This window comes from Odocoileus virginianus, chromosome 23, assembly GCF_023699985.2.
Source record: "Odocoileus virginianus isolate 20LAN1187 ecotype Illinois chromosome 23, Ovbor_1.2, whole genome shotgun sequence".
Classification (NCBI taxonomy): Eukaryota; Metazoa; Chordata; class Mammalia; order Artiodactyla; family Cervidae; genus Odocoileus; species Odocoileus virginianus.
The window spans coordinates 3,444,513-3,471,023 of NC_069696.1; the positions used below are offsets into that span (position 1 = coordinate 3,444,513).

Below are 26,511 nucleotides of genomic sequence, written 5' to 3' on the forward strand. Positions count from 1 at the left end.
GTTGTTGCAAAAAAGAGTAGCTTGGTCATTAAGCTCACAGTTAAACGTAGGCTGAAGCCAAGCTGATCAATATTTAATATCTTGTCATTCTCCTGTCCCTTTGGAAAAGGCTCACCAGAGGCTACTTAATGCTATTTGTCACGTGAAGAAACCAAGACCAGTTCCCTCACCCTGGGGGTAGAAAGAGTCTTAAGAAGAATTTCTCCTGATTTTAAATAAAGATGAGGGGCCAGGCTGTCACACAAGCTAAAGGCTGTACACAAGAGGGGAGTGCTTTCCACCTGGTTGAGTCCACCTGCAGGAACATGGCTATTTTTCCTGAAAAGGGCTCGTAGAGTCTACACAAGGAGTTCTTATCGGGACCACATCAGGACTGCAGTTTAACAAGCAGGCATGTCAGGGAGCAGGAGGAGAGGTTGTCAAGGGAAACTTCATTTCCTTGCAACCCTCCTGGGTGCTGACTGCAAATTGTTTGGGAAGACAGGCTTGTCCTGGAGGATGGAGAAAGCCAGGTTTTACATATCCTGACCTGTGACGGTTCAGGATCCAACCTGAACGCTAGGCTGATATACCAAATGTCCTGGGGGTGGGGATGCCAATAACATCAGATCATGCTCTTTAGTGTGTGTGTGTAAGCATCCACCCAAATAATAAGGTATTTTCTGTGACTCCATCTCTAGGAGTGGACATGGATACCATTGCCAGGAAACAAGGATATCAAGCCCCATGCTGGCATGAAGGGGACCCCACGAGATCTACCCTATACCTCCAAGCAATAGGTGACAGTCATTTTAGATCTAAGGAAAGACGTCTAAATGGCATTATGTTTTTACATCTCTAAAGGAGTTTCAACAACTCCCAGCCTCCAGCACCCCATGATCGGTCTCGCTCAGACATAAGGCAGCAAATAGTGCCAAGTGCCAACTGGAAGCAGAAGCTGCCAGTCTCCAGCCAGGGGCAGAGAACGCAGGGCAGGCCTGGACCAGGTGTGTGCGTGCTAAGGCACTTCAGTTGTGTCCAAATCTTTGCAATCCTATGGACTGTAGCCCACCAGGCTCCTCTGTCCATGGGATTCGCCAGGCAAGAATACTGGAGTGGGTTGCTATGCCCTCCTCCAGGGGTTCTTCCCAACCCAGGGATCAAACCCACATCTCTTGTGTCTCCTCCATTGGCAGGCAGACTCTTTACCACTAGCACCGTTGGGAAAGCCCAGGATGAGGAACACAGGACTCCAATCTGGGACTAAAACTCCTCCTTCACTGTAGCTTCCTGTTGGGGGTTTCACCAGCCACTACTGGTTTTTCTCCCCAAATGAAGGACTTTGTTGTGATTGTCTAGTCAGTTGCTCAGTCGTTTCTGACTGTTTGCAAACTTGTGGACTGTAGCCCACCAAGCTCTTCTGTCTGTGGGATTTCCCAGTCAAAAATACTGGAGTGGGTAGCCATTCCCTTCTCCAGGGGATCTTCCAAACCCAGGGATTGAACCCGTGTCTCCTGCATTGCAGGCAGACTCTTTACCACTGAGCCACCAGGGAAGCCCAAATGAAGGACTATTCTTCCCATTTTTCAGATGCAGGAGCCAGGACCCAGCAGTCAAGCTCAAGCACCTGTGACTCAGTGCTCAGAGCTCAGGGGGCCGGTGTGGGGAGCTATGACAGGGGGGTCCTTGGCCTGCATAAGGAGAGCCTTTGGAGGAGCCAGCTTGACCAGGAAACCATGGCCTTCTTCACATGAACACAGGAGGAGGAAGGGAATGAAATATGTCCAGCTCACATCTCACTTACCTCTCCTCACCAAAGTGGTCCAAGCCGACTCCCAGTTTCCTTCCCCACAGGGGCTGGATCCTCAGCCACTCTGCCATCTTCTCCAAGCGTGTCCTGTGAAACAGAATGGAACGGATCAGGCGCTTGTTGGTGGAGCAGCACCTGGAGCGGACCACGGGCCCATTCTTTCAAAGAAGGTGAGGACAAAGCAAAGACTAAAGTCTAGGATTTCATAACCATGAGCCTGGTATGGGAACACGGGCCACGTGTGGTTACTAAACACTTGAAATACGTTAAGTGCAACTAAAGCACTAAATGTTTTATTTCAATTAATTTAATTAACCTAAATGTAAAAACTGACCATTTGAGGGACTTCCCTGGCAGTCCAGTGGTTAAGACTGCAATTCCTCTGTAGGGACGCAGGTTTAATCTCTGGTATGGGAACTAACATCCCGCATGCCACACAGTGTGACCAAGAAATAAATCAGTAAAAATGAGAAATTGGTCATTCGATTTGGTTTTTGGAAAGCATAAGTATGTGTCGAGCAACTTAGGTTTATAAATCTACTTTCTCAATCTTAAATTTTATGAAATCTAAATGCAGAGCAGACATCTCCAGTGAAAAGGGAGCATCTGAACTCAGAGGTGCTATGAGTGTACAGTACACACCAGGGTTGGAAACTCAGTAGGAAGAAAATCTAAAATATCTCTTTAATAACTTTTTATATTGATGTGTCCTGAAGTCATCACATTCTAGATATACTGTGTTAAATAAGATGTATTATGAAAAGTCATTTCACCTGTTTCTTTTTTTAAATTTTTTTTTAATGCGGCTACTGGGAAATTTAAAATTAAGTATCACATTTCCATGGGTTCACTACTCTCGATGTTAATGTTGCCAGGGACAGTGCTGGAAAGCGGACAACCTGGCCCAGAGGTTCATTTGTCACTGGTCCTCTCATATTGTTAAAAGGTCCCTCTGGAACATTTTCCAGCCCTCTCTTTTCTAATTACTGTTTCAACAACACTAACTTCCATGAGCACGCACGTCTCCTGCTCCTTACCCCCAGAGCCTCTTCTCTGCTCAAGCCTCCTCCTTCTTCTCTCCTCCACCGTTTTGAAACTACCTTCTACATCTCCTCCCACCCATTTCTAAGGGCTTTTTCTTTACCATTACCTTCTCTGGCACATCTGTGTCACTTCACTAGAAGTTAAGGTGCTCCCCAGAGGTCAAGGTCCTCCCCAGAGGCCGTGGAAGGTCAGGGAGAGGCCCTCATATTCCATCTGCCCTGTCCTCTCTCCCACCACAGGCTCAGCCTTCACCCCAAGTGCAGTGCCAGGGGTCCACAGCCTCTCCTTTGCCCAGCCCACCACCTCTTCTTTCTCACTGACCCTCTGTCTCAGGGTGGATTTCTGGGAAACAGGCTGTGCACAGAGATGGACAGCCCAGCGTCAATGGGAGGGACTCTTGGGGACACAACTGTGAGAAAGCCAGAGAACAAGGGGCAGACAGTGAACTTGAACTGGATGCCATTTCCCCAGCAGCTGAGCCCTCAGGAAGCCCTGGAGCCCGGATGGCCTCAGAGGCCTCCAGAGCAGAAGCAGTTCACCCAAGTGGGTCTAGATGCTCCTAAAGGGCTTGAAGGCAGGAGAAGGGGACAACAGAGGATGAGATGGTTAGATGGCATCACTGACTCAATGGACATGAGTTTGAGTAAACTCTGGGAGTTGGTGATGGACAGGGAGGCCTGGCATACTGTGGTCCATGGGGTCGCGAAGAGTCGGACACGACTGAGCGACTGAACTGAACTGAACTGAAAGGTGAGGGATAGTGGTTTATCTTCCCCCCTCCCCACCTCCAGGAAAGAGACTCTCTCAGAAGCCCCCAAAGATGTACTCATCACCAAGTCTAATGCCGCCTCCTCTTCAGCATCCCTGGAGCCAGGGCCCTGCAGGACCTGTCCCCCCCCACCTCCCACTCCAGTGATGTGACCCCTGGCACCGTGCAGACCCCCTCCAGCTGGGACAGTTTCTTTCAACCACTCCTGTCTTCAGCCAGGCCCGCTCTGCCCCGTCTACACTCATCCTGCAACTCAGCTTCACGGCCCTCCAGACCTTGGGCTGGCTCCCTCACCCCCAGCACCACGGTGGCCTCTTTCCTGAGACCTGCCCCCATTGACTTTCAGCTGCACACCCCCTCCCCCCCCCCCCCCAACAGCTCTAGAGAGCTGTCCGTTGCATCGTCCCCAGTCACTCCCCCGCCATTTCAGGTCTTCCTCTATGGGGACTATGGCCATCATCTCCTTCCGAGACCCCCCACCCCACCTCCCCTCTGTCCACCTCTCACAGTTCTGGGAGGCCTGTCAGCTCTCCCCTGACTGTATTCCCTGACCCAGCAGTCTGGCAAATGGGTAACCCGGCTCTCTGTGGTCAAGTCTTAAGAGACCACGGGTTGGATAAGTTCTGGCCTTTGCTGCTTGGGGAAATGGCAGCAGCGGTCTCGCCCTGCCGGTTAGATCCAGTTTAGGCAGCTCTGCCCCTGCAGGAGGCCAGGACGGGACAAGTCCGGGGTGGGGGGGTGGGGGTCGGGCCCTACTGCTTCTTTTCCTTTTCCTCCAATCCAGAAGGAGATCTTGGCTCCCCCAGGGCCCAGAAAATGGGAAACTGACAGCACACAAGACTCCCAGACGGCTAGGGCAGTGATGGGGTCGTCCTTGTTCGGGGGGCTTTCGGGGGTGGGCAGGAGGGAAGGGAGGATCTTTGTGACAAGAAGGGCTGGTTCTTGGAGTCCCTGGGCAACCCCCCACCCCCACGGCCAACTTCTCCCGGGACCTTGCCGGTTTCCCGCCCCACTAGGGGCCGGCCCGGGGTAGGTGGGGCCAACGAGCCCTGGCGGACGCCCAAGTGGGTACTTGCAGGCCGCCCGACATCTATCCATCCATCCGTCCATCCGTCCATACCCGCTCCTCGCAGGGACCCCGGGGCCACCGCCCAGCGGCCCTGATTCCCACTGGATTCGCCCCCCTCTCCAAACGAGAGAAAGACCAACCCCAAACAAAGACCGGCAGCCGGCGAGGCGGCGGGAGAAGGAGCCCTGGCATTGGAGGGGCCGGGGGTGGGCGCTCGGGAGGCGGGGCGCGGCCGCAGGAAGTGCCGATCTCGATCTCGGGGCTGAGCGCGGCTGCGGTGCTGACCCGCCAGCCCTGCAGCCCCCCAGCCGGCCCGGCCCTGGCGGCCCTCGCTGCGGAGCCCGCAGCCGGTGAGTGCGGCGGGGGCGCGGGAGGGGGCCGCTAGGGACTCCAAGGGAGGGGGCTGGAGTCGGGGGTGCCCGGGGCCCAGCGCCGCGGCCCATTCTGGAGAGGAGGGGCAGGATGGGGCGGGCACGCAGTGCAGGCTGCCCTGTCCCCAGCTGGTGTCCCCAGCTGTCCTCCCGAGATTGCCCGTATGCACTTTGTGTCTTGGAAGGAAGCTCAGTGCACTCTGTCCCTGCTCCAGACGTCACTCCCTTTGTCCACCCTGACTCCTGGCAGCTCTTATGCGCGACCCGAGGTGACAGATCCCGGGCCATCCCAGCTAGCACGGAAGGGTCCTTGGTTCTGTAGGCCAGGCAAAATTCACTCAATGCGGGCCGCTGGTGTGTCTCCTCCAGGCGTTGGACTGTTCTCCGCGCAGGAGTCATCTGTCTGCTGGGCAGGGTGGTCCACAAGTCCGTGGGCACATCTGTGTATTGGGGGTACCCGGCCCTGCGGGGCCTGTCACCTGCGTGGCCTGCCCCTTCCTGAGCGTGCAGCTGGCTGGCTTGTGTGGAAGGGCAGGAGGTGTGGAAGGTTCTGGGTGCGTTGTTTTCACCAACTCTGTGTCCACACACATGACTTGGCTGGAGAACATGAAGGGGGCTCAGGAAGGCATCTCGACCTGCGTCTCAGGTCTGAGGGCGAGGGGTGAGCGCCGGTGGTCTCTGCGTGTGGGCACGCGCTGTGGGGCAGGGTGGAGGGGTAAGGCTTCCCTGGTGGCTCAGTGGTAAAGAATCCGCCCGCCAGTGCAGGATACACAGGTTCAATCCCCAGGTCAGGAAGATCCCCTGGAGAAGGGAATGGCAACCCACTCCAGTATTCTTGCTTGGAGGATCCCATGAGCAGAGGCAGCTACAGTTCATGGGGTTGCAAAGAGTTGGAGAGGAAAGAGCTTCTGGAAAAACCGCAACGGCCCTCTAGCTCCTGGACTCTTGGGGACACGTCTCGGGTAGGTGGACATGTGGAGAGAGACCGGGGCTGTGGGCAGCTGCATTAGAGGTGACCTTCGAGACCTGAGTTTGAACCAGTGACATCTCCCCCGCTCCTGTCATCCTGGGGCCCCATTGCTTTGAGTCTAATGACTGCTGTCCTGCCCACCTCTCGAGGCGGCTGGCCGCTTAAGTGGGCTGAGTCCTGAGAGAGTGCTTTGACAGCAGGCAGGCTCTGACGGCACAGGCCAAGGGCCGGGGCCACAGTTCCAGTCGAGGATTTGGGGAGTGCCTGCAGGAGACCCAGGTTTGATCCGGGTCAGGAAGATCCCCCTGGAGAAGGGAATGACAACCCACTCTAGTATTCCTACCTGGAGAATCCCATGAACAGAGGAGACTGGAGGGCTACAGTTCATGGGGTCTCCAAGGGTCGGACACGACTGAGAGACACTCGGGGGCCCGCTCTGCGGGCAGTGGAAGGAGCTATCTTCTCATTGCTTCCCTGCGTGTTCCAGAGATGAGAGTGTGTGCCTGCTGCCGGCCTTGATCCCCTGGCGTGTGAGGTTTGTAGGGCAGGCCCTTAGGTGTGGACACTTCAGCAGTACACAAGGACAGCTGGCTTGATGGGTCCTCACCTCGTAGCCCTGGAGCAGCTGCACTGGGCAGAGAGCCTTCTCCAGGCAGGCTGGGACCTTCATACCCTCCGGCTGGTTTTTCTCGTGTGACCCATGGGCGTGGCCAGGGCACCTTCCACAGCTCGGGCCGGGGAGGTGGCAGAGGAGGGAGGTCTCTGTCCCAAGTCACCAGCCTCATTTCAGTTCAGTTGAGTTTAGTCGCTCAGTCGTGTCTGACTCTTTGTGACCCCATGGACTGCAGCACGCCAGGCCTCCCTGTCCATCGCCAACTCCTGGAGTTTACTCAAACTCATGTCCATTGAGTCAGTGATGCCATCCAACCGTCTCATCCTCTGTTGTCCCCCTCTCCTCCTGCCTTCAGTCTTTCCCAGCATCAGGATCTTTTCCAATGAGTCAGTTCACCAGCTTCAAGTTCTCTGCTCTGGTCACGGGGGCTCCTGCCCCACGCTGGACCTGCCAAGGAGCCCCGGGAGGGTGTCTAGAGTCCTGACAGCCCCAGACACTGGGGTGTGGTTGTTCTTTTGGCCCCTGGATGTCACCTGTCACCAAGGCTTCTGGGCTCATAGTAGCTGCTTAGGAAGCATTGAGAGGAGAACTGGGTTCAGCCCAGCTTGGCTTCCTACCTGCTGTGTGACCTGTTCACTTCTCTGGGCTATTCCCTCGTCTTTGGTCGAGATCGGCATCTTTCCAGGTTACAATTCTGATCTCGACTCACATTTCACATCCTCAGAGAGGAAGTGACCCTTTATCTAAAGCAGCTGCCTCCTGGCCTCAGTCACATCGCCCTGGTCTGTTTCCTTTCTAGCACTTCGTACCGTCTGACCCTCTCTTGCCAGCATCCGACCACACAGAGAGCTTTGCTGAGGGGTGGCCCCGCCTGGGTTCTGTTACCTGCCGGCTCATCTCACCTGGAACTTGGTAGGTGCTCCGAGAGGCTGTGTCAGTGACTGAGTGAGTGACTCAGTGAGGAGTGGACGTGTATCTTTCACCTTGTGCTCCTGGGAGCTTGTGGGGGAGCTGCAGCCCCAGAGGCAGGCCCTGGGGTCACGCACTCCAGCCCCGGGCTGATCTGATTACAGGCAGGCTTCCAGGTAGGACTTCCTTTGAAGAAAGGGCCCTCCCACTATAATAAAGCCAGAAAACTGTTGCATCCAAAGACAATAGTGCCCTTTCACTACCAGTACTGGGACCGGGAATATCCCATACTCGGGGAGGACCAGAGGCGGAAGTTCAGATGCTCAGAGCTATCATCCCACCAGGTGTCTCTACTTGGCCATGGAATCCATCATATGGTTGATTTTTTGCAACTGGTTTAATTTCCTGAGCTTTGGGTCAAGGCTAGTGGGAAATTGATTCTGCACCTGGTATGGCAGCGAGGGGTATATGGGGCGCTGAATCAGGAGGCTACAGCAGGCATCGCAGAGTGAATGGGATACACGCTGATATTGGAGAACTACACATGCAGGGGATCCTTCTGTCACTGTCTTCCCCCGGGTGTGTCCCAGGCCAGCTGCCTAGATATGTCTCTCTCTAGATTGCTCAACCTGGTCCTCCTGAGTAGTTGGCAGTGGAGGACGCCGTTCTCTTTGACTGACTCTTGAGCCTGGTGGCCGAGGCGGATGGCAGGCCCTGCCCTATGTTTAAGCAGCCATGGGAAATGTCCCTCCTTTGTTGCTTCTTGTAAATTCACTTGTGAATGGCGGGGTGACTCCATGTCCAGTGCTGTGCCTGGGTTTGGGATATAGTTCCTCACCACCTTTGCTGAACCCTGAGGGCCAGGCGTCAGTGGTTCACCCAGGGATGGGGAAGGAGGTCCAGCTGTTTGTAGGGTTGTTTTAGGTCACTAGTCAAGGAGGGAGACTGGGGAGAAGTGGACAGAAGGGACCTGAGTGCAGGACTGAGCCCTCTGTTAGTTCCTTTGGCCATTGACCTTGCTTCTCATATGTTTCCCCCCTGGGCTGACTTGTGGTTCTTGGGTCCATAAGGTTTATACTTCTAAGATGGCACAGGCAGAGGGCAGAGCTGATGGGGGGAGGGGAGCCAGGGGTTCGGGGGTGAGCCTTGGTCCTGAGAAATAATAAAGACCCAGCCCTGACCTCCGGGCATCCAGTTGTGGAGGAGACAATGCTTACTCCCAGGAGGAGAGCAGAGAACAGCTGAGTGCAGACTGCGGAGGAGGCAGGAAGCAGGGCTCCCCCAGGCCACAGCTGGAACTCAGAGAAGGATCGGGAAAGTGCAGCCTGGAATCTGGGCTCTGTTTTCTCCTGAGCAGCTTCCGTGACCTCACTAAGCCTCAGTCTCCTGCCATGTAAACGGAGGAGATGGTCTCTGGGTCCTAACCTGGGTTCAGGTCGTTGAGGTTACCCTGCAGGCCAGCCCCACCTCTGGATGCCCCTCCAGCTGGGCGATTCCCCTCCCCAAAGATCTGCGAGGAGGAGCCAGTTATATTCCAGAACTTCTGCCCCACTCCCTGGGGGAGGGGTGGGTGCGCAGATGGCCCTTCTTAAAGGCTTAAGGAGCTTTGCTGGCAAATACCAAGAATTCAAGACCTGAAGAGATTACAGAGGCTCAGGAAATGTTATGGGAAATTGCTCGACCAGGTCCCTGATCTGCTTAGATCCAGAGAAGTGTTCTCAAACCCTCTCTTAAGGTAGTGGGGGTAAGTAACCCGCAGTGGTTCTCACCCTCGTCCTGACGTACAGATTCCTCCTCTTCTTTTTAAATATGGGCCTTTGAAAGATGTTTTATCAGCCTAACTTCAACATAAGTGAAAAATGTGTTTTTCCATCTGACAAAAGTAACCAAAGACCATAAAACAGTGCCTGCCTTTCGGCTTTGTTTCATTATGTTTTTTTAAAAATATCAGCTTATGTCATTTACTGACAAATTCTATTGTGTTTAAAAGGCTCAGAAGAGGGACATCCGGGTAGTCCAGTGGTTAAGACTTTGCTGTTCAGTGTAGGGGGTGCAGATTCAATCCCTAGTTGGGGAACTAAGACCCCACATGTCTCGGGGCCAAAAATCCAAAACATAAAACAGAAGCAATATTATAACAGATTTTAAAAAGACTTTAAAACTGATCCACATTTAAAAAAATCTTTTTTAATAATTAATAAATAAAAATAAAAGACTCAGAAGAGGAAAGAACAAAGGACAGAAGTGAGCTGTGTGTGTCAGTTTGTTTGAGGCCTGGAACTGATTCCAAAAGTTTAATAGAAAGTATCACCTCTTCTGGTTGATCGAGGAGGGTGTTAGCTGATCTCTGAAGTATATTTGATAGGAGAAGGCCCAAGTTTCTTGTAATATTGTAAAGAGACTTCTCTCTCAGAAGCCCCTTTCATAGACGTATATGAGAGTTCTCATATTTGAAAAGCAATGTCCCAAAACCTGGTTGCAGAATACTATTGCACCCCACTACTGAAGGATGGAAATTACATTCGCAGTATTGACTTTCTGCTCCTGGCAACCAGCACACAGCTGGGCAGACAGTGGAGTCTGCTCAAACTTGTGTCCGCTGAGTCGGGGATGCCTTTTCATTGGGCAGTGCCAGTTTTCAATGTAAATAGACAGGCCCTTTAACTCATATGTTGCGCCATCAAAGTGACAACGATTCTTACCGTAAACCCTGTGTGTGCACAGGTATTTTATTCTTATCAGGGCAGTAGAAAGAGGGCATGGAACTGGTTCAAACTGTTTCTATTGCACTTCTTGACACACACACATTCTATCAACACACTCCACTTTTGGCTTGGTAATAATAAAGGAAGGCTGAAAAGGAAAAGAAACTATGTCTAACCATCCTTGCTTTCCTCCCGTGTCATCATTTGCGGTATAAAGTGGGTGTCTAACGCAGGAGGTAGCAGAAATCGGAAAGGACAGGCCGTCTCGGGGTCCTTTGGTTGTTGGTATTTCTCAGAATGCACGGCTTTCTGTCAGCTTTGAACCAAGCTCTGGTTCCTGGCCAGCAGGGAGCCTCGCTTCAGGGGCTGCTATGTCATCGGTATAACCCCTTACCTGTGCAATAAGCCCCCTACCTACGAACCTTCACATTATGAACTTTCAAAGATGCGAACGTACGTTCACATGTCCAATCACGTAAGTTAGTCCCCGTGTCTGGGGTACACTGTCACATGCATGCATCCTCTACAAGTGGCTGTGTATTTGTGTTCCTGGTACAGTGGTGTGTAGAGGACAGCAGTACAGTGTCTTTATTTCAAGCCCAGGATGTCTGGAAGCAAGTGTAAAACCAGCGGTGATATAGCTAGTCCTGCTGTAATTTTCAAGGTATACTGTAAGATTAAAAATGTTTCTTTATTTTTGTGTCTTTTAATGCATTATTTGTATGAAAACTATTATAAAACCTATTACAGTACAGTACTATATAGCCTTTTGTGTTGGTTGGATACCTAGGCTAACGTTATTAGACTTACCAGCAAGTTGGACTTAACGAATGCACTCACACGATCAAACTCCTTTGTATGCTGGGGGCTTATTGTACTTGTTCTGAGGCTCTCTGAACCCCATGCAGCAAGAATGCCCTGGGATTCTGTGCTCACGGGACACCAGAAATGCCAGCTCAGACCTGGTGGCAAGGTGCAGTGGGCATGTATACTGCGTGTATCTCCCCAACGTGCCCACCGTCCGGTGGGACTCCATATACAAAACACAAGTTCAAAGGTAAATGATTAAGAATTCCAAGATGAAACTGCTGAGCATTAAACCAGGGGTGGAGTCCTGTGAGGCTGTTCATGTTTCTGACTCAGGAAGCCCAGGAGGACCCTCATGTGGTCACATTTTTGGATAGTGGCCCAGTTAGGGCAGAATTAATCCTTTAAGGCAAAAGGAGAAGAGGGTGGCAGAGGATGAGATGGTTAGATAGCATCACCGACTCAAAGGACATGAATTTGAACAAACTTCAGGAGATAGTGGAGGACAGAGAAGCCTGGTGTGCTGCAGCCCATTGGGTCACAGAGAGTCAGAACCAACTTAGCAACTGAACAACAACAAATTCCTTAAAAGAGTGGGCTGATCAAGTGTCCTCAGATCCCCATTCAAGGTTTATATCTTTGGAAAATTCTGGAGGCTGCTGTTTCCTTTCTAGGCCTCCACCCTTCTACTTGAAATAATTTACATTTTTTAAAAGTCAGCTTAGGTCATTCACTCACAGGTTCTAGTGAGTTTTAAAGGCTAGGAAGAAAAGAACAGGAAAGGAGCAGCGGTGGGTGTTGTCCATTTCATCTGGGATCTGGAACAGATCAGAAAGCAAAAAGCCTCTAGGAATTCTGCTGCTGCTGCTGCTGCTGCTAAGTCGTTTCAGTCGTGTCTGACTCTGTGCAACCCCATAAACGGCAGCCCACCAGGCTCCCCTGTCCCTGGGATTCTCCAGACAAGAACACTGCAGTGGGTTGCCATTTCCTTCTCCAATACATGAAAGTGAAAAGTGAAAGTGAAGTTGCTCAGTCCTGTCTGACTCTTAGTGACCCCATGGACAGCAGCCCACCAGGCTCCTCCGTCCATGGGATTTTCCAGGCAAGAGTACTGGAGTGGGTGCCATTGCCTTCTCCGCTAGGAGTTCTGAGTCCCATTCAGAGAAGCTTGCCAGCTGCTCCGGGCACGGTTATTTTCTTGCCAAAGCTGAGCAGATAAGTTGAGACAGGGGAGGGAGTGGCCTGGTGACCAGGGACCCAGTGCCCTCGGGGCTGGAGAGAAGGGAGGAGGGGCCGTGTGGAGGTGCCACGCGGCTCCACATTTGGGGTGTGTTTGGCACACACAGAGGCTTAAGGAAGCCAGGAGTTTCATTCCAGAAGAAAAACTCTCTCCCTATGGGGAGGGAGGGTGAAACAGGAAGCTCAGACTAGAAGCACAGGGAGAGAAATAAATGCTCAGAAAGCAATTAGCACTTTCTGGCAACTCTGAGCAGATCACTGAGGGCTTTTAAGTCACTGGAAACGGAAAGTTACAAGCACATTGTAGGAAGCAGGTCTTGGTACCTTGAGCCGGAGGAGGAGGGTGAAAGGAAGCCTGCCCCCTCTTTAATGTAGAAGGAACACTGTGTTAGCGGAAACAGTGAGGGTGAGAAGTAAAAGGTGAGCGGGAAAAGCCGCGTTTACAGGGTACCTTCCGTTCCTTTGACTCAATCTGCCTTCTACCTTGGTTTTCATTTACTGTGTGATTAATACAGATTGTGAGTCGCTGTTTCCATCATTAGATTTAATAGTTGCATAACTGGCTGTCCTCCAGGGCTCTGCACACCATTTTTGGATGACCAGCAAGCTGAGGGTGATTTTTACCTGTTTAAAGGGCCGAAATAAACAAAACACAAAGAATATACAGCCGAGGCCAGAGGCCCACAAAGCCTGAAATGTTGCAACTGGTCCTGTGCAAAGACAGAGCACTGGGCGGTAACAGTGAGCCCCAGGCTGAGATCATGGACAGCTCAGCGCACCCAGGGCGTCCCCCCTCTGAGATCCCAACATTCAGTGCAACTCAGGTTGAAAAGCACTGCCCTGAGGCAGCAGTTCTCAAAGGGAGATCTCAGCCTCCTCCAGCTGGTTAGAGATGCAGCATTCCGGCTCGGCCTGCCTGACCTGTCAGCTCAAGAACACTTGGGCAGAGCTAGTAAACTGCATTTTAACAAGCCCTCCGAGGGATTCTGATGCAGCTCAAGTCAAAGACCACTGTCTCTCTTAGCCTTGGCCTTTCAAACCTAAACCTTCTTTTTTGCAGGCAAACGTCATAGATGGTTAGGTGGAGTGGGCAAGGTGTAGAGGGGTGGAGCTGCGAGGCCTGAAAGACTTTCAAGGCTGCACATAACTGTAATCGTTGCTTTATACACAACCAAGGCACTAGGAGACACTAGTTCGGAGACACTAGTTCGATCCCTGGGTCAGGAAAATCCCCTGGAGAAGGAAATGGCAACCCACTCCACTATTCTTGCCTGGGAAATTCCACGGACAGAAGAGCCTGGCGGGCTACAATCCGTGGGGTTGCAAAGAGTCTGACACAACTGGGAGACTAAGCACAGGGCCCTAGAAAGTGAAATGAGTTGCAGGAAGCAGATCTTGGTACTAGACCAACACCACCATCGACAGCAATAATGTTATCCTTTAAATACTTTTTTTTAAAAATTTTTTGGTTGTAGCACATGGCATGTAGGATCTTAGATTCCTGACCATGGCTCTAACGGTCGTCCCCTGCATTGGAAGAGCTGAGTCTGTACCTCCAGGGAAGTCCCAACAATAATGTTATCCTTAATCAATGTTACCATGAGTATCAATAGTAGCTTTGGGCTCTATTTTTCATGACTATGTGTATGTTTGTCTTTTAGTATACTGACTTATAGAAGGTACGCATTTGGTAAATGCAAAGATTTAAACACACTTCTAAACCACCTTGAAATCACTGAAATAAACATTATACATGCCTGGGAAGTCGGAAAGCTGTATTGCTGACCTTGACATCATGACTGTGAATTCTGTTCTCTTAGCATCCCTCAAGGGTAGACAGACCACCCCCACCCAGGCTGCTTCAACCAGTTGCTGGCCCTCCAGTGATGTAGCACGTGGCACACTCATCAGAACGTCGTAGGGACTTGAACCTATTGATGTTCTGCTGCGTGCCAAGCAGCGTGTGAGGTGTGCATGCACGCTCAGTCACCATGTACGACTCCTTGTGACCCTGTGGATCATAGCCCGCCAGGCTCCTCTGTCCATGGAATTCTCCAGGCAAGAATACTGGAGTGGGTTGCCATTTCCTCCTCCAGGGAATCTTCCTGATCCAGGGATGGAACCTGTCTCTTCTGCATTGACAGGTGGGGTCTTTTACCACTGAGCCCCCTGGGAAGCCCATATGTGGTAGCCTATGTCATTTCCTACCATCATCATGGTGTAGTTATCCCCATTTTACAGCTGTGGATTCTGAGGCACAGAGAGGTTCAAGGCTTCCCCCAGTCCCAGGATGTCTGGCCTCAGCATTGGTGGGGGTGGAGGGAATGCTTGCCCATGATCAGGCAGTATGGGGCATTTCGGCAAATCTCAGCTGGTGAGCCTGTGGACATGGAAACCAGTTATTTCCTTCCCAGTTCTCCCAAACCTTGCCCAGTGTCCTGGGTGTCCTTGGAAGCGTGAGCCTGCTCCCTCCAAAGTCTTGCATCGCTGATGTGCCATCTTAGAAAGAATTCAAGGATCAAAGGCACATGGCGACCAGAAAGAAAGACTCCATCTGGGTTGTCAGAAATGCAGTTGCTCCCTGCGGAGCTGGATGGGTCCTTCCATTCTTCCTTCCTCATTTAGAAAATTAGTAGCCAGACTGGTAGGCAGATTTTATGTATCATCAGCATCAGTAGCAATGAGGCATCATTTTAGAGTGTTCACATCTCCAAAGTACTAGAGCCTCCCTAGCTTCTGATGTCCTGGTGTTAGTGGGCTTGATTATGACCGGAGGCAGCGAGAGCTCAGGGATCATGACCATGGGGGCAGCCCTGTGAGTCTACACCACTGCCCCTCCGACTCCCAAACCAGGACTGAAGATCAGAAACACAGGTTTGTGTCCCAGCTCCTCCAAGTCTTACCTGGTGAGAACAGAGAAATGGTTTCCCTGGCAAACATATGGGGGTGAAGTGATTTCTAAGTGATTTCTCCATCTTCTGGACCTGGAATCTGCAGGCAGCTTTCCAAACCTTGGGAACAATGGATAATGATGCTCCTGGTGAGGATGTAATCGGTACCTGATTCGGGAGCCGATGTGGGCAATAGTTAGGGTGCTCTGATGCCAAGTCCATTTCTATAATATCCTCCCTCTGTAACTCATGAAACAAGCTCTTTTGAAAAGAATTAGGGTGACAGTGCTGGAGTTGCTGGTTAGTTGTCATATGAGTCTACTATTTCTTGGCCCAGAAAGGTCAAGTATCTTTAAAGAGACAGGTTTCTGTATGCTTGGCTCTCCTGCAAGGGAGATTCTAATACTTTGGGGTGGGGGGGCAGGGGTGGGTGATGGAAGTCCCTAGAAAATGTGTTTTCACAGACCTGGGGATGAAGAAACATGATTTATTTATCAGGGAGCTTAGCAGCTTCCAAACGCTCTTCAATAAATTACATCATCTCCTGGACTTAATACCTAGCAGATTTACATCCGAGTCCCAGAGTGAAAATTGGAGTGTAGAATCGGATGCATGGGTGTCCTCTCTCGCCGCCTTGCACGCGCACGTGCACGGATCCACCAGTCCGTGTGCTGTGGCAGACAGTGAACTGAAGCGGGGGGAGGTCTGGAGACCCGGGACCCCTGGCTTCCTCCCCAGCCTGGTCTCTGCTGCTTCCCTGGGGTCTCTGAGCCTGTGTCTAAGACACGGCCCTTCCTGCATGAGTTCACAGTCCACGTCTTGTCTGTACCCACCCAAAACAGGCACCTTAACCTGTTGTGGAGGAAAATCATAAACCCCTCTGGGGATGTGCTGAAACTTATGGGACCCCCACAGGTCAATGGCAACATTTTCAACACAAATTCAGGGGCCTCCAAGTTATATATCTAAGTCCTTGGAAGCAATGGTCTTCCAAAGCCTACTGTTAGGCCACAGTATCCTGTACCAGACACGGTACTGGCCCTATTTTGAAACCAAATGAGGAATTGCACCAATCCTCCTCTCTGGGAATGGAGATGAATTATTGTGTCATTTGGGGCCTTTTTTAAAAAATTTCCCGGTGCCTGGAAAGAAGTGTCTGTGCCTTTCTGAATCGCAGCGGTGGGGCAGGGTAGGGGGGGAGGCGGCGGGGTTGTGAATGTCCGTCAGTATGATGTCCTGTGCATCATACTGAAGGCCTCTGAGTCACCCCCCCGCCCCCAGCATCCCTCCTGCAGTCTCACTGGTCCCTTAGAGCCACAGAGCATCCAAACCACCATGGTCCCCTTGATGGAGGTGCTGCTGCTGGTGTGATGGGGGTGGGGTGGGGGCAGGCTGCATGTTTGCCACACTTCATGGTCTTCATGGTCACTCTCTTGGGGGTCCTCACCCTCTCGCCCTCACAGGATGGAGGGGGAAACTGACTCAGGTACTTAGATGACCTACGCAAGGTCACACCGCTGGTCAGGATGACATGTATGTGATAGGCCAAGCCAAACATCAGAGATCCACACTGGGACAAGGGGGGGCGGGAGCAGTGTTGTGGGGGCATCTATGTCTGAAGATTCAGGTCCCCTAGTCAAGCCCAGTGGCAAGTCTTTGTTGAGTCTGAGAGCTGGGACCCTTGTTGCCGGGGGACCTGAGTGCCTCCTGCACCCTCCAGACTATGAGTGTATCTTATGCCCCTTCCCTGCTCAATGCCCACAACGGAGGAAACACCTCCCCCTATCCCGGCCTCCAAGAACAATGCCACCCTGAGTTCCTCCAGCTTCAGTCTGAGCCTTGAATCCGAGCTTGGGAGGCCCGCGGGCCCTGTGTCCCCCACTTCTGCCTGGATCACTGGGAGACTGCGGGTGTGGGGTTTTTCCCCCTGCTCTTGGGGTCATATTCACCCAGCCCTTCTGACCATCTGTGAATTCTCCAAGGCACGAGCATCCAGATGTTGGCTGGACCACCGGTAGGTGGACAGGTGGGGGGCAGACTGATGGGAAGACCTGCTTCAGCGGCTCCCAGCCCACGCTGTGCCAGAAGGGCTGGAGTAGAGCTGACGGGCTGGTGTCTCTGGCCACCACCTCCTCTGGGCCTGTGTGTGGTGGTCAGCCTTTCTGTCTGGCCACAGTCACCGTGGCCCCAGACTCCCGAGGTCCCAGTGCAGCTTCCTAAGAGCCAGCCTAGGCGCCGTCTCCCTGGCTGAGTCCAGGGTCAGGAGAGTGCGAGTCAGAAGTGCTGGGAGCCGCTGTGAGGAGAGAGAAGAGGCCAGTCCTCCTGACCTGGGGTCCCCGGGCCCCCACCGAGAGCACAGAGCAAGGCTCCACTGGCCAGAGGCCTCCTGGGCAGAGGTGCTGTCATCAGCAGCTAGGAGCTGAGCAAATATCAGAGAAGCCTGATGCTGAAACCGGAGAATAGCTGGACTGATGAACCGGCCTGGCCAGACCCGAACTAGGACGTGCTCCAGAGAGGCAGGCACCAGGAGCTGGCAGGATAACCTGCCAGGACTCTGGGAGGCGGGGGAGCATGCGGGGAGTGGGAGAGGGGGTGGATTTGTATTTAGACTGAGCTGTATGTCCTTGAGTGACTTTGCTTGTCTGTGGGATTGGGAGTCCTGAGAATGCCGACCTCGTAGTTATCGTGAGAATCGCTCACCCCTTGGCTTTATTATTCCCATGGTCTGTGCAGGTGACTTGAGATGGTGACAGCAGTACATTTTATGTTGTGTGTATTTTGCCACAATAAAAAATGAAAGAAAAAGTAGGATGGGGTTGAGGCCAAGGAGGACCACACAAGTTGAAAGTGAAATTATAGTTTCTCGGTCGTGTCCGACCCTTTGCGACCCCATGGACTGTAGCCCCAAGGGTCCTCAATCCATGGGATCCTCCAGGCAAGAATACTGGAGTGGGCTGCCATTCCCTTTCTCCAGGGGATCCTGCCAACCCAGAGGTCGAACCCAGGTCTCCTGCACTGCAGGCAGATTCTTTCCTGTCTGAGCCACCAGGGGATCTCAGCACAAGCCAAACCATCTATCGGATGACAGACTTCTCAGATGATCGTGGAGGTCCCTTTCAGTTCAAACAATGTCTCCTGGGCCTATGATACAGACTCCTGGAATGTAGACCCCCAGCTGTCCCCTGGCTTATCTGACTGTGGACAGTGCCAAGTGTTGTTGCTGTTGTTGTTCTTCAGTCGCTCAGTCGTGTCCGACTCTTTGCTACCCAATGGACTGTTACCCACCAGGCTCCTCTGTCCATGGGATTCTCCAGGCAAGAATACTGGAGTGGGTTGCCATTTCCTTCTCCAAAACGAATCTCAGTGCAACCCAGATGGGACACGAACCCACAATCCCTAATGCCAGGTGATGGCACCATTAAAGGACGCTCATGCCTGCATCTTGGCCTCAGACAGAGCTAGAGCAGGTTTCTCTGTGGTTCCTACTTTAGGATGCATAGGGGAGGGGAGACAGGGATCAAGTGAACTTGAATGCAGGGAAGGGACTTAACACACCCCCTCTGCCAGAGAAGCTGCACTTTATCTGTTTCATATGTTGATGTTCTACAGGAAAATTTACCTAAAAGAATGTCCTGCTAGAACAGCAACATCCTCCAATACAGATAAAGAGACTGAGGTACACAGAGGGCAGTGACCTGCCCAAGGTGCTGGCAGGTAGGGAGGGATGCCCCAAATTAGACACCCGGACACCTGGCCCCTGCTCCATCTGCCGGGGCCTCTGTAACACCACGCCATGTCCATTAGCCATTCCGAGCATCATTCTCTTTGGGAATCATGGGAAGGGAGGACACCGTTGGTGCCTGTCCCTCGCCCGGGGTCCAGGGCACACACTCTCCCACCCAAATCCCCTCATGCTGAGCGCCCCCCTTCCCTGGGGATGATGACCAAGCAGCTCCCTGCCCCCAACAGGGTCTCACACACATGCCTCCATGTGGATGACGAAAAGAGCAGCTCTTTCTAGGTGGAAAGTGCAATCCGTTCATTCAAGATCAGGAAAATTATAATATAGATCCATCTGTGAGTGTGGTAAAAATTATAGACTGTATTCTTCACTATAATTAAGCTGGTTTTAGTGGGAGCAGTAAGTACATTTGATGGCAATGCTTTGTTCTTTAAAGGTGCATTTGAGACCCAGTGCATCAGAATTAAAACCCTGTGGCGTTAGTTTGGAGCAGCGATGATTTTCCCTGGTGGGTTCAGGGTCCCACGTCTCACCACCAGCCTCCTCTGCTCCCCTGGCTTGGTCCACCCATGCAGGTAGGCAGCCTGGGCCGCTGCCTGGGACTGATGGTGGCCTAGATGACCAGCCCTTGGATGTGAGAGTTGGACTATAAAGAAAGCTGAGTGCCGAAGAATTGATGCTTTTGAACTGTGGTGTTGGAGAAGACTCTTGAGAGTCCCTTTCATTGCAAAGAGATCCAACCAGTCCATCCTAAAGGAAATCAGTCCTGAATATTCATTAGAAGGACTGATGCAGAAGCTGAAACTCTAATCCTTTGGCCACCTGTTGCGAAGAACGGACTCATTTGAAAAGACTGGGAAAGATTGAAGGTGGGAGGAGAAGGGGACGACAGAAGATGAGATGGTTGGATGGCATCACCGACTCAATGGACATGAGTTTGAGTAAGCTCCAGGAGCTGGTGATAGATAGGGAAGCCTGGCGTGCCTCAGTTCATAGGGTTGCAAAGAGTTGGACACGCGATTGAACTGAAGTGACCTTCCTAATACCACAGTCTCTATTGTGACCTTACAGAGCCACCAGAAATCAACAAAACACATACCCAGGCCCGTGGGTGATTTTGAGAATTTGCTTAAGTGAATGCTCATCCGCAACCCCAGGCTCTGCTTTATAACCATTTGCTTAACCATTTGGGTTTACTTAATTTAACCTCCTAAGTAGTGGCTCTAATCCTGTCATCCTGAGTCAGAAGGTCCTGGGGTGTCCCCATGCTTCCAAAATAAAGACCAATCTTGAGCCTGGCATGGACCTGCTTTGCACCTTCTTTGCTAAATTCCTGCTCATCCTGAGCACTCTCCCGGGGCTCCCCCCTCAGCACCCCCTGCACACGTTTGTTTCAGCCTTGTGCATGGTGTGGAAGTGATGTCCATGTGTCTGACTCCCCAGCTGTGGGCTCTGTGAGATCAGGGCTGTCTCAGTCATCTCATCCCAGAACCTGGAGCATCACACAGTGAAGTTCCATGAATTCATAGATTAATGAGTTCCTCTCATACGGGAGGTTAAAGCGTCTGCCTGCAATGCGGGAGACCCGGGTTCGATCCCTGGGTCAGGAAGATCCCTGGAGAAGGAAATGGCAACCCACTCCAGTATTCTTGCCTGGAGAATCCCATGGACGGAGGAGCCTGGTAGGCTACAGTCCACGGGGTCGCAAAGAGTCGGACATGACTGAGCAACTTCACTTTCACTTTCTCAGACGGGTAAACAGATACACAAGCAGTGAGAAACCCACTGCAGCCAGAGATGTGGATGGGTCTGTGGCAGGATGTGGGCAGCAAGCGAGATGTGCAGAAGGAGTGGGTTCGTGGCAGGTCGGTTAAGGAGAGCCAGGAGAGGGGTCGGGAGACAGAGGAGCCCTGAACCCAGCTGCAGAGAGGGAGCTTCCAGGGGAAGGTGAGATGGGTGGTTTCAAAGGCAGCAGAGCTGAAGAAGGATGGGTTTGAGATGCTGCCTCTGGCTTCGGCAACTAAAAGTGACTTTGAGGTGAGTGGAGGGGGTAGGGGGCCAGACGCCTGGCTGTATCCCCCACCACGTCTCCCCTCTGTAGAGCCTCACAGCCTGGGCTCTGAGGACTTCTGCTTACACTGCTGCTTGCCCTACAGACCCTGAGCCCACCCAGAAAGGCCCCCTCTGAGCCTCCATCCTCACTGTGCGAGGCTTCTCAGGAGGTGTGTCCAGGCTCTGGGGGCCAAGCCTGGACAGGGCAGTGAACTCTGCATGGAGGCGACTCCTCCCCTCCCCTCAAAGCCTGTGGAAAACCAAGCCCCAAGGGGCCTGGACTTTGATGTCCCTGACCCCAGGACCTGGTTCCCGGGTGTGCCCGGGGGAAGCCTCAGCCTCCTCGTTTATGAAATACACGTGATTGCACCTGCTTCGCTGAACTGTTGAGACCCTCGAAGGCCTGGCCCCGATGAGGGCCAAAGCTCCAGGGGGCTGGGGTTCGGACTGCTGGCCAGACTCTGGGAGAGGCGCTGGGGCTGGAGATGGCTTCTCCGGGCCCTAAAACATCTCGTCTCCGTGACTAGGAAAGCTTCCATTTCTGGAACAGAGCAGGATGACCTGCCTCCCTCGGAGCCAGCATTTGTTTATTTAATGAGCTACTTCCCAGCTCAGCGCACCTCTAACAGCTCAGCCACCACTGCTGTGATGCTGAGCCTCCTGCAGTAGGAGGGGGAGGAGGCCAGAGGGTTTGTAGGCCTGAGATCCCCCTGGGGTGGCCCTCAGGGCTGTGGGCTTTCCCAGCCTCGGCCAGAGAGCCGTCCCCAAGGGCTGGAGCCAACACGGGGAAAAGAGGGCACATGGGGGTCGGAGAGGAGCTGATACATGTCCATTTGCAACACCTGTGGTTTCATCTGAGGTCGGCCTCCTCTAGGGAGCACTGTATGCCCAGGTATCTCCCCCTGGGGGTATGTCCTGTATCCTGGTCCCTTTCGTGCCGTGTTTGGATTATTTTCAGAAGGGTTTTCTACTTTGATGTACTGTGGATCTGGGACTGTGTTTCTCAGCTGGGGCTGGCGTTGAAAGATGAGGGAAAGGAGCGGGTGGCCTAGAGAGGAGGGAGGAAGCACCCAGTGGCTCGGGTGGGACATCCTAGGAGGCCTGGTGGGAGGTGCTGAGCTGGTGCTGAACCATCCACGCGAAATGTCTTCCACACTCGTGTGCATCAGGGCACACAAAGGATGATGTAAGTTTTGCTTCTCTCTTTTCATCATCTTTGACCCAGGTATCCTGCGGAACTAATGAGACATAGTTCTGTAACTGTTACAGTTACAGACTTCCACGTGGCTCTTTGGTGCTTATGTTCATCCATCCATTCATTCCCCATCCAGTGATGCACTGGGTGCCAAGAGGATGTTCAGGATATAGACTTAGCTCCAATCTTAGCCAGCGCTGTGGTTTTGGGAAATGCCTTACGCTTCTCCATGGCATTGGTGAGTCTGGATGTCAGAGCTTGTGGGCTGGAGAAATCTACAGCACGTGGAGGGGTTGGGCCAGAAAGAGCCGGGGGCTTGAGGAATGTTGAACGTTGTTGACGCACAATGTAAGCTAGGGGTGAAGAGCCAGGACTGAACATCCATGTTGGGATATTTTTGTAAGTGAAAAAGAGTACTGCCAATCTTCATGTCAAGGCAATAGGTGTGAACCAGGACTGTCTAGAGAAACTGGCCTTGGGTGGGCACGATGGAACATATGGGCCCCCGAGAAGAGTCCACTTTGAAGCCAGACGGCATGACTGAATTCCACCCCCTGCTTACTGACAGACTGGCCCAGGCAGAATCTGTCCCCTCTCTCTCCCTTTCTTCTTCTGTCACATGGAGTAATGCCTGTGCCCACTCATGGGGTTACTGTGAGAATTAAAAGAGGGGGCATTTCCAAAGGGCTTAGGACCATACCTGACATGTGGTACGTGATCAGTAAGTATTGGCCCTTGTTATGTGTAAGTACATGATCATACACACGGAGCCTCAGGTGAGGCAGAAATTATGTGCCAGCAGTAAGTCCTAGAATAGAGATGCAGCCTTACCCAGCTCAGTAACGGATATAGAGTCGTTGCAATTTTATGTGCTAAGTTGCTTCAGTAGTGTCTGACTCTGCAACCCCATGGACAGGCTCTTCTGCCCATGGGATTTTCCAGGCAAGAATACTGGAGTGGGTTGCCTTTTCCTTTTCTATGGTGTCCTCCTGACCCAGGGGTTGAACCTGCATCTCTTAAGTCTCCTGCACTGGCAGGCGGGTTCTTTACCACTAGTGATAGTGAAGTCACTCAGTTGTGTCCGACTCGTTGCGATCCCATGGACTGTAGCCCACCAGGCTCCTCTGTCCATGGAATTTTCCAGGCAAGAGTACTGGAGTGGGTTGCCATTTCCTCGAGGCCCACAGACACAGAGCAAGGTAGAAACAGGAATGGGACCAGAACCCAGGTCTCTAGATGCCAAGGCTAGTCCTCCTTACGTCCTGCAGAGGGACAGAAGGGTCATGGAGGGAATCGGTAGGGGTGATAGCCATCCCCCTCTGGGTTTAATGACCTCATTAGCCCTACTTTGATGACAGAGGCCTTGCCACGCTGTCCCGTGGAGCCCCACCCATGAGCCCCCCCAGGTTTCAGCCCTGCCTTGGAGCCCCTTCTCCCACCTCACAGAGGGTGTTCCTTTCGCAGCATCTTCCTGCATTGAGAATGGAGATGAGGTGCTTAAAGTTCACCAAAACCCTTGCCGTTTTCCCCCTTCTTCTTTTTCAGTAGAAATATATGTTTCAAAAACGTAATTAACAAAACTGAGTACACGCTCTTTTCAACACACATGGAACATTCACTAAAGGAAATGATTTTTCTGGGCCATAAAGCAAGTCTCAACAAATTTCAAAGGACTAAAATGATACAGAGCATATTCTCAAGCCACAGTAGAGTCAAGCCAGAAATCGGCAAGAAAATCACAACTAAAACATTCTCCAAATGTTTGAAAAATCAAGCAACACACATATAATCCTGGATCAAAAAAGAAATGGCAGTGGGGATTAGAAAATACTTTGAAATGAATAGTGAAAATATGACAAATTAAAATGTTTGCAGGTAGCAGCCAACACAGTACTCAGAGGGAAATACATAGCCTTCAGATGAATCTATTCCCTGTGAAAAAGATCATCAAGCTATACACTTAAGATCTCTATACTTTACTATGTATTTATTGAACTTCAACTTTAAAATTTAGTAAAACAGGAAATCATCCAGTTTAGCAAATTCACACTAAAATACAAATGAGTGAGAACATTCAACTATATCTACCTTTTAAGAGAAGGGTATTAAACGGTATAGGAAAAAATGATTTTTTGCCACACTTTCAAGCAGAATGTCCTTACAGACTGGAAAATTTCAGATGACCCATGTCAGAGAGTTTGGAAGCCTTTCAAATGAAACAGACCAACCCATCCAGCAGGAAGTTGTACAAAAATTGCATTTTAGAAACATATTTGGGTGAAAGAGAGCTTAGAAAGAGAGATGCTGATGAATGATAAGAAAGGGAAGTCTAGGAAAAATAGTATCCAAATACATATTTTATAGGTTGATATTAAACATGGTTGATAGAGACCTAAGGAGCTCTTTACTGGAATCAGCCATACTATTTCTAGTATAATCCTCAGTAAAGATCCTCTTCAACCTTCAGTTGCCTTCCAATGTATAAGCTCAAATTGATTTCCCTGTAATTCTATAGAGAGTATAATTCTTTATCATTCTTACCCTGCCTGCTTTCACCACAGGTTTGTTGATAGAGTGTCATAATTTACAGGCTCATCTTAATGTAGCCTTAGTTAAATATTATTAATATTCTCCCCCTCCCTTCTTTTAAATGACTGTCATGTCTGGACCAATCTACTTTGTCAAAGTAAGGTACTGATTTTCTGCAGGTGCATTCTTCCTGGCCAGCTGAGGACAAGGTCTCCTGTCATGGCCATCACAGTGGCACCTACTAGTGGGCAGCAGGCTTAAGTAGAGGCTGTGAGCCTGTGTCCCCAGCTATCAGATACATGGCCTCTGGTCTATGTTTTCTATCGGGTTACCCATACCTTGTTCCTCATCAAAGAGCTCTTAGGGTGTTGGTTGTAATAATCCCTTCACCCTGCCATGGCACTGAGGTTGTCATCATAGCACACACAGTTCTTATAAATTCTTCCACTCATGTGATCCCCATGACCATCCTGCAAGGAAGACAAAGCCGGACCAGCACCAGCCCCATTTCACAGATGAGAAAGCTGAGGCCCGAGAGGGCCTGTGACCTGCCCAGGGTCACACAGCCATAGTTGACAGCTGATATTCACACCAGGATCTTCTAACCCGCTGACTAATACTGTTTTTGTTTGTTTGATGATTCTTTTTTTTTTTTTTTGGATTGTGCTGCATCTTTGTTCCTTCAAGGGCTTTTCTCTGGTTGTGGGTTGTGGTGCTTGGGCTTCTCACTGCACTGGCTTCTTTTGTTGCCGAGCCCGGGCTCTAGGGTGCTCAGGCCTCAGTAACTGTGGCAGGTGGGCTCAGTGGTTGTGGCCTCGGGCTCCGGAGCACAGCCTCAGTAGTTGTGGCGCACTGGCTTAGTTGCTCCGAGGCATGTGGGATCTTCCTGGATCAGGGATCGAACCCGTGTCTCCTGCGTTGGCAGGCGGATTCTTTACCACTGAGCCACCAGGGAAGCCCTCCCTGTTCACTGACTCCTATCATAAGTGCTAGGGAAGTCCTCATTCCTAGGTCAGACAGCGATTTTTCTTTAAGAAGGACCCAGTAAAAACAATAGAGTGATGCTCGCCTACAGGCAGAATCTCCAAGACTGTGTGTGTATTGCTGCAGAGACTCAGAAGGCAGACAAACCACGTTCTGAGCTCAGCCGCGACTAATCCATTGAATACACATTGGCACTTGCACATGAAGTAAAAAAAAAATAGCCCCGTACTTAGGAAAATATGTGTCTCTGGGGATTTAGACTAAGAGTTTTGGTGCTGGGATTTTAATTTGTTTCACCTCTGGTGCCATCCACATGATGCTCTAAGTAGCATTTGAACCTATGTGTGGTCCAGAAGAGTCACCTGCATCCCTACCTGACCACAGTAAACAGGATGATGTAACTGAACAAGCCGGTGGTCACCCAGAGCCCCCAGGCCAGCCGCAGTCTTGCTATAGCACTCACAGCTGCCCATCCTCAGCCTTGAGGTCAAGGAGATGGAAGAGCAGGGAGGAGGGCATGGTCCCCCACAGGGTCCCCAGGCATTTGAGGTCTTGGTGGCACTCCTGACCCAGGATTCTGCCAGGGTCAGAGAACATTGGTCCCGCCCCCTCATGCAGTCCCCATCTGGGGTCTATGCCGGGTGAAGACCCCTTCATTCAACTTCAGCCAGAGACTGCCGAGCTGGAAGCAGTTACAAGAGGCCAAAACTAGAACTTTCCAAAGACCAGTAAACATCTGCTCCCACTCTCATGTCCCCCTCCACTCTCTCATGCTGTGCCTCGGTTCCCCCCAGTAAAAGGGTAACCCTCCCGTGGTTGTTTTCGGTGTTAAA

The 26,511-nt window shown here is 51.6% G+C and overlaps 1 protein-coding gene across 4 annotated transcripts in view; it reads left to right on the forward strand.

The window, feature by feature from the left end:
• Positions 1 to 4,636: 4,636 nt before the first annotated feature.
• The window catches only part of TSPAN11 (tetraspanin 11), a 64,139-nt gene continuing 42,264 nt past the window's right edge, over positions 4,637 to 26,511 (forward strand). Inside the window, exons 1-2 of one of the 4 annotated variants that reach the window (XM_070453165.1) lie at positions 4,638 to 5,021; positions 7,425 to 7,537. The gene's annotated coding sequence lies outside the window, so the exon portion shown is untranslated. Of the gene's footprint in view, positions 5,022 to 7,424; positions 7,538 to 26,511 lie in introns of all 4 variants that reach the window. The other 3 variants (XM_070453168.1, XM_070453167.1, XM_070453166.1) reach the window with 3 other exon arrangements.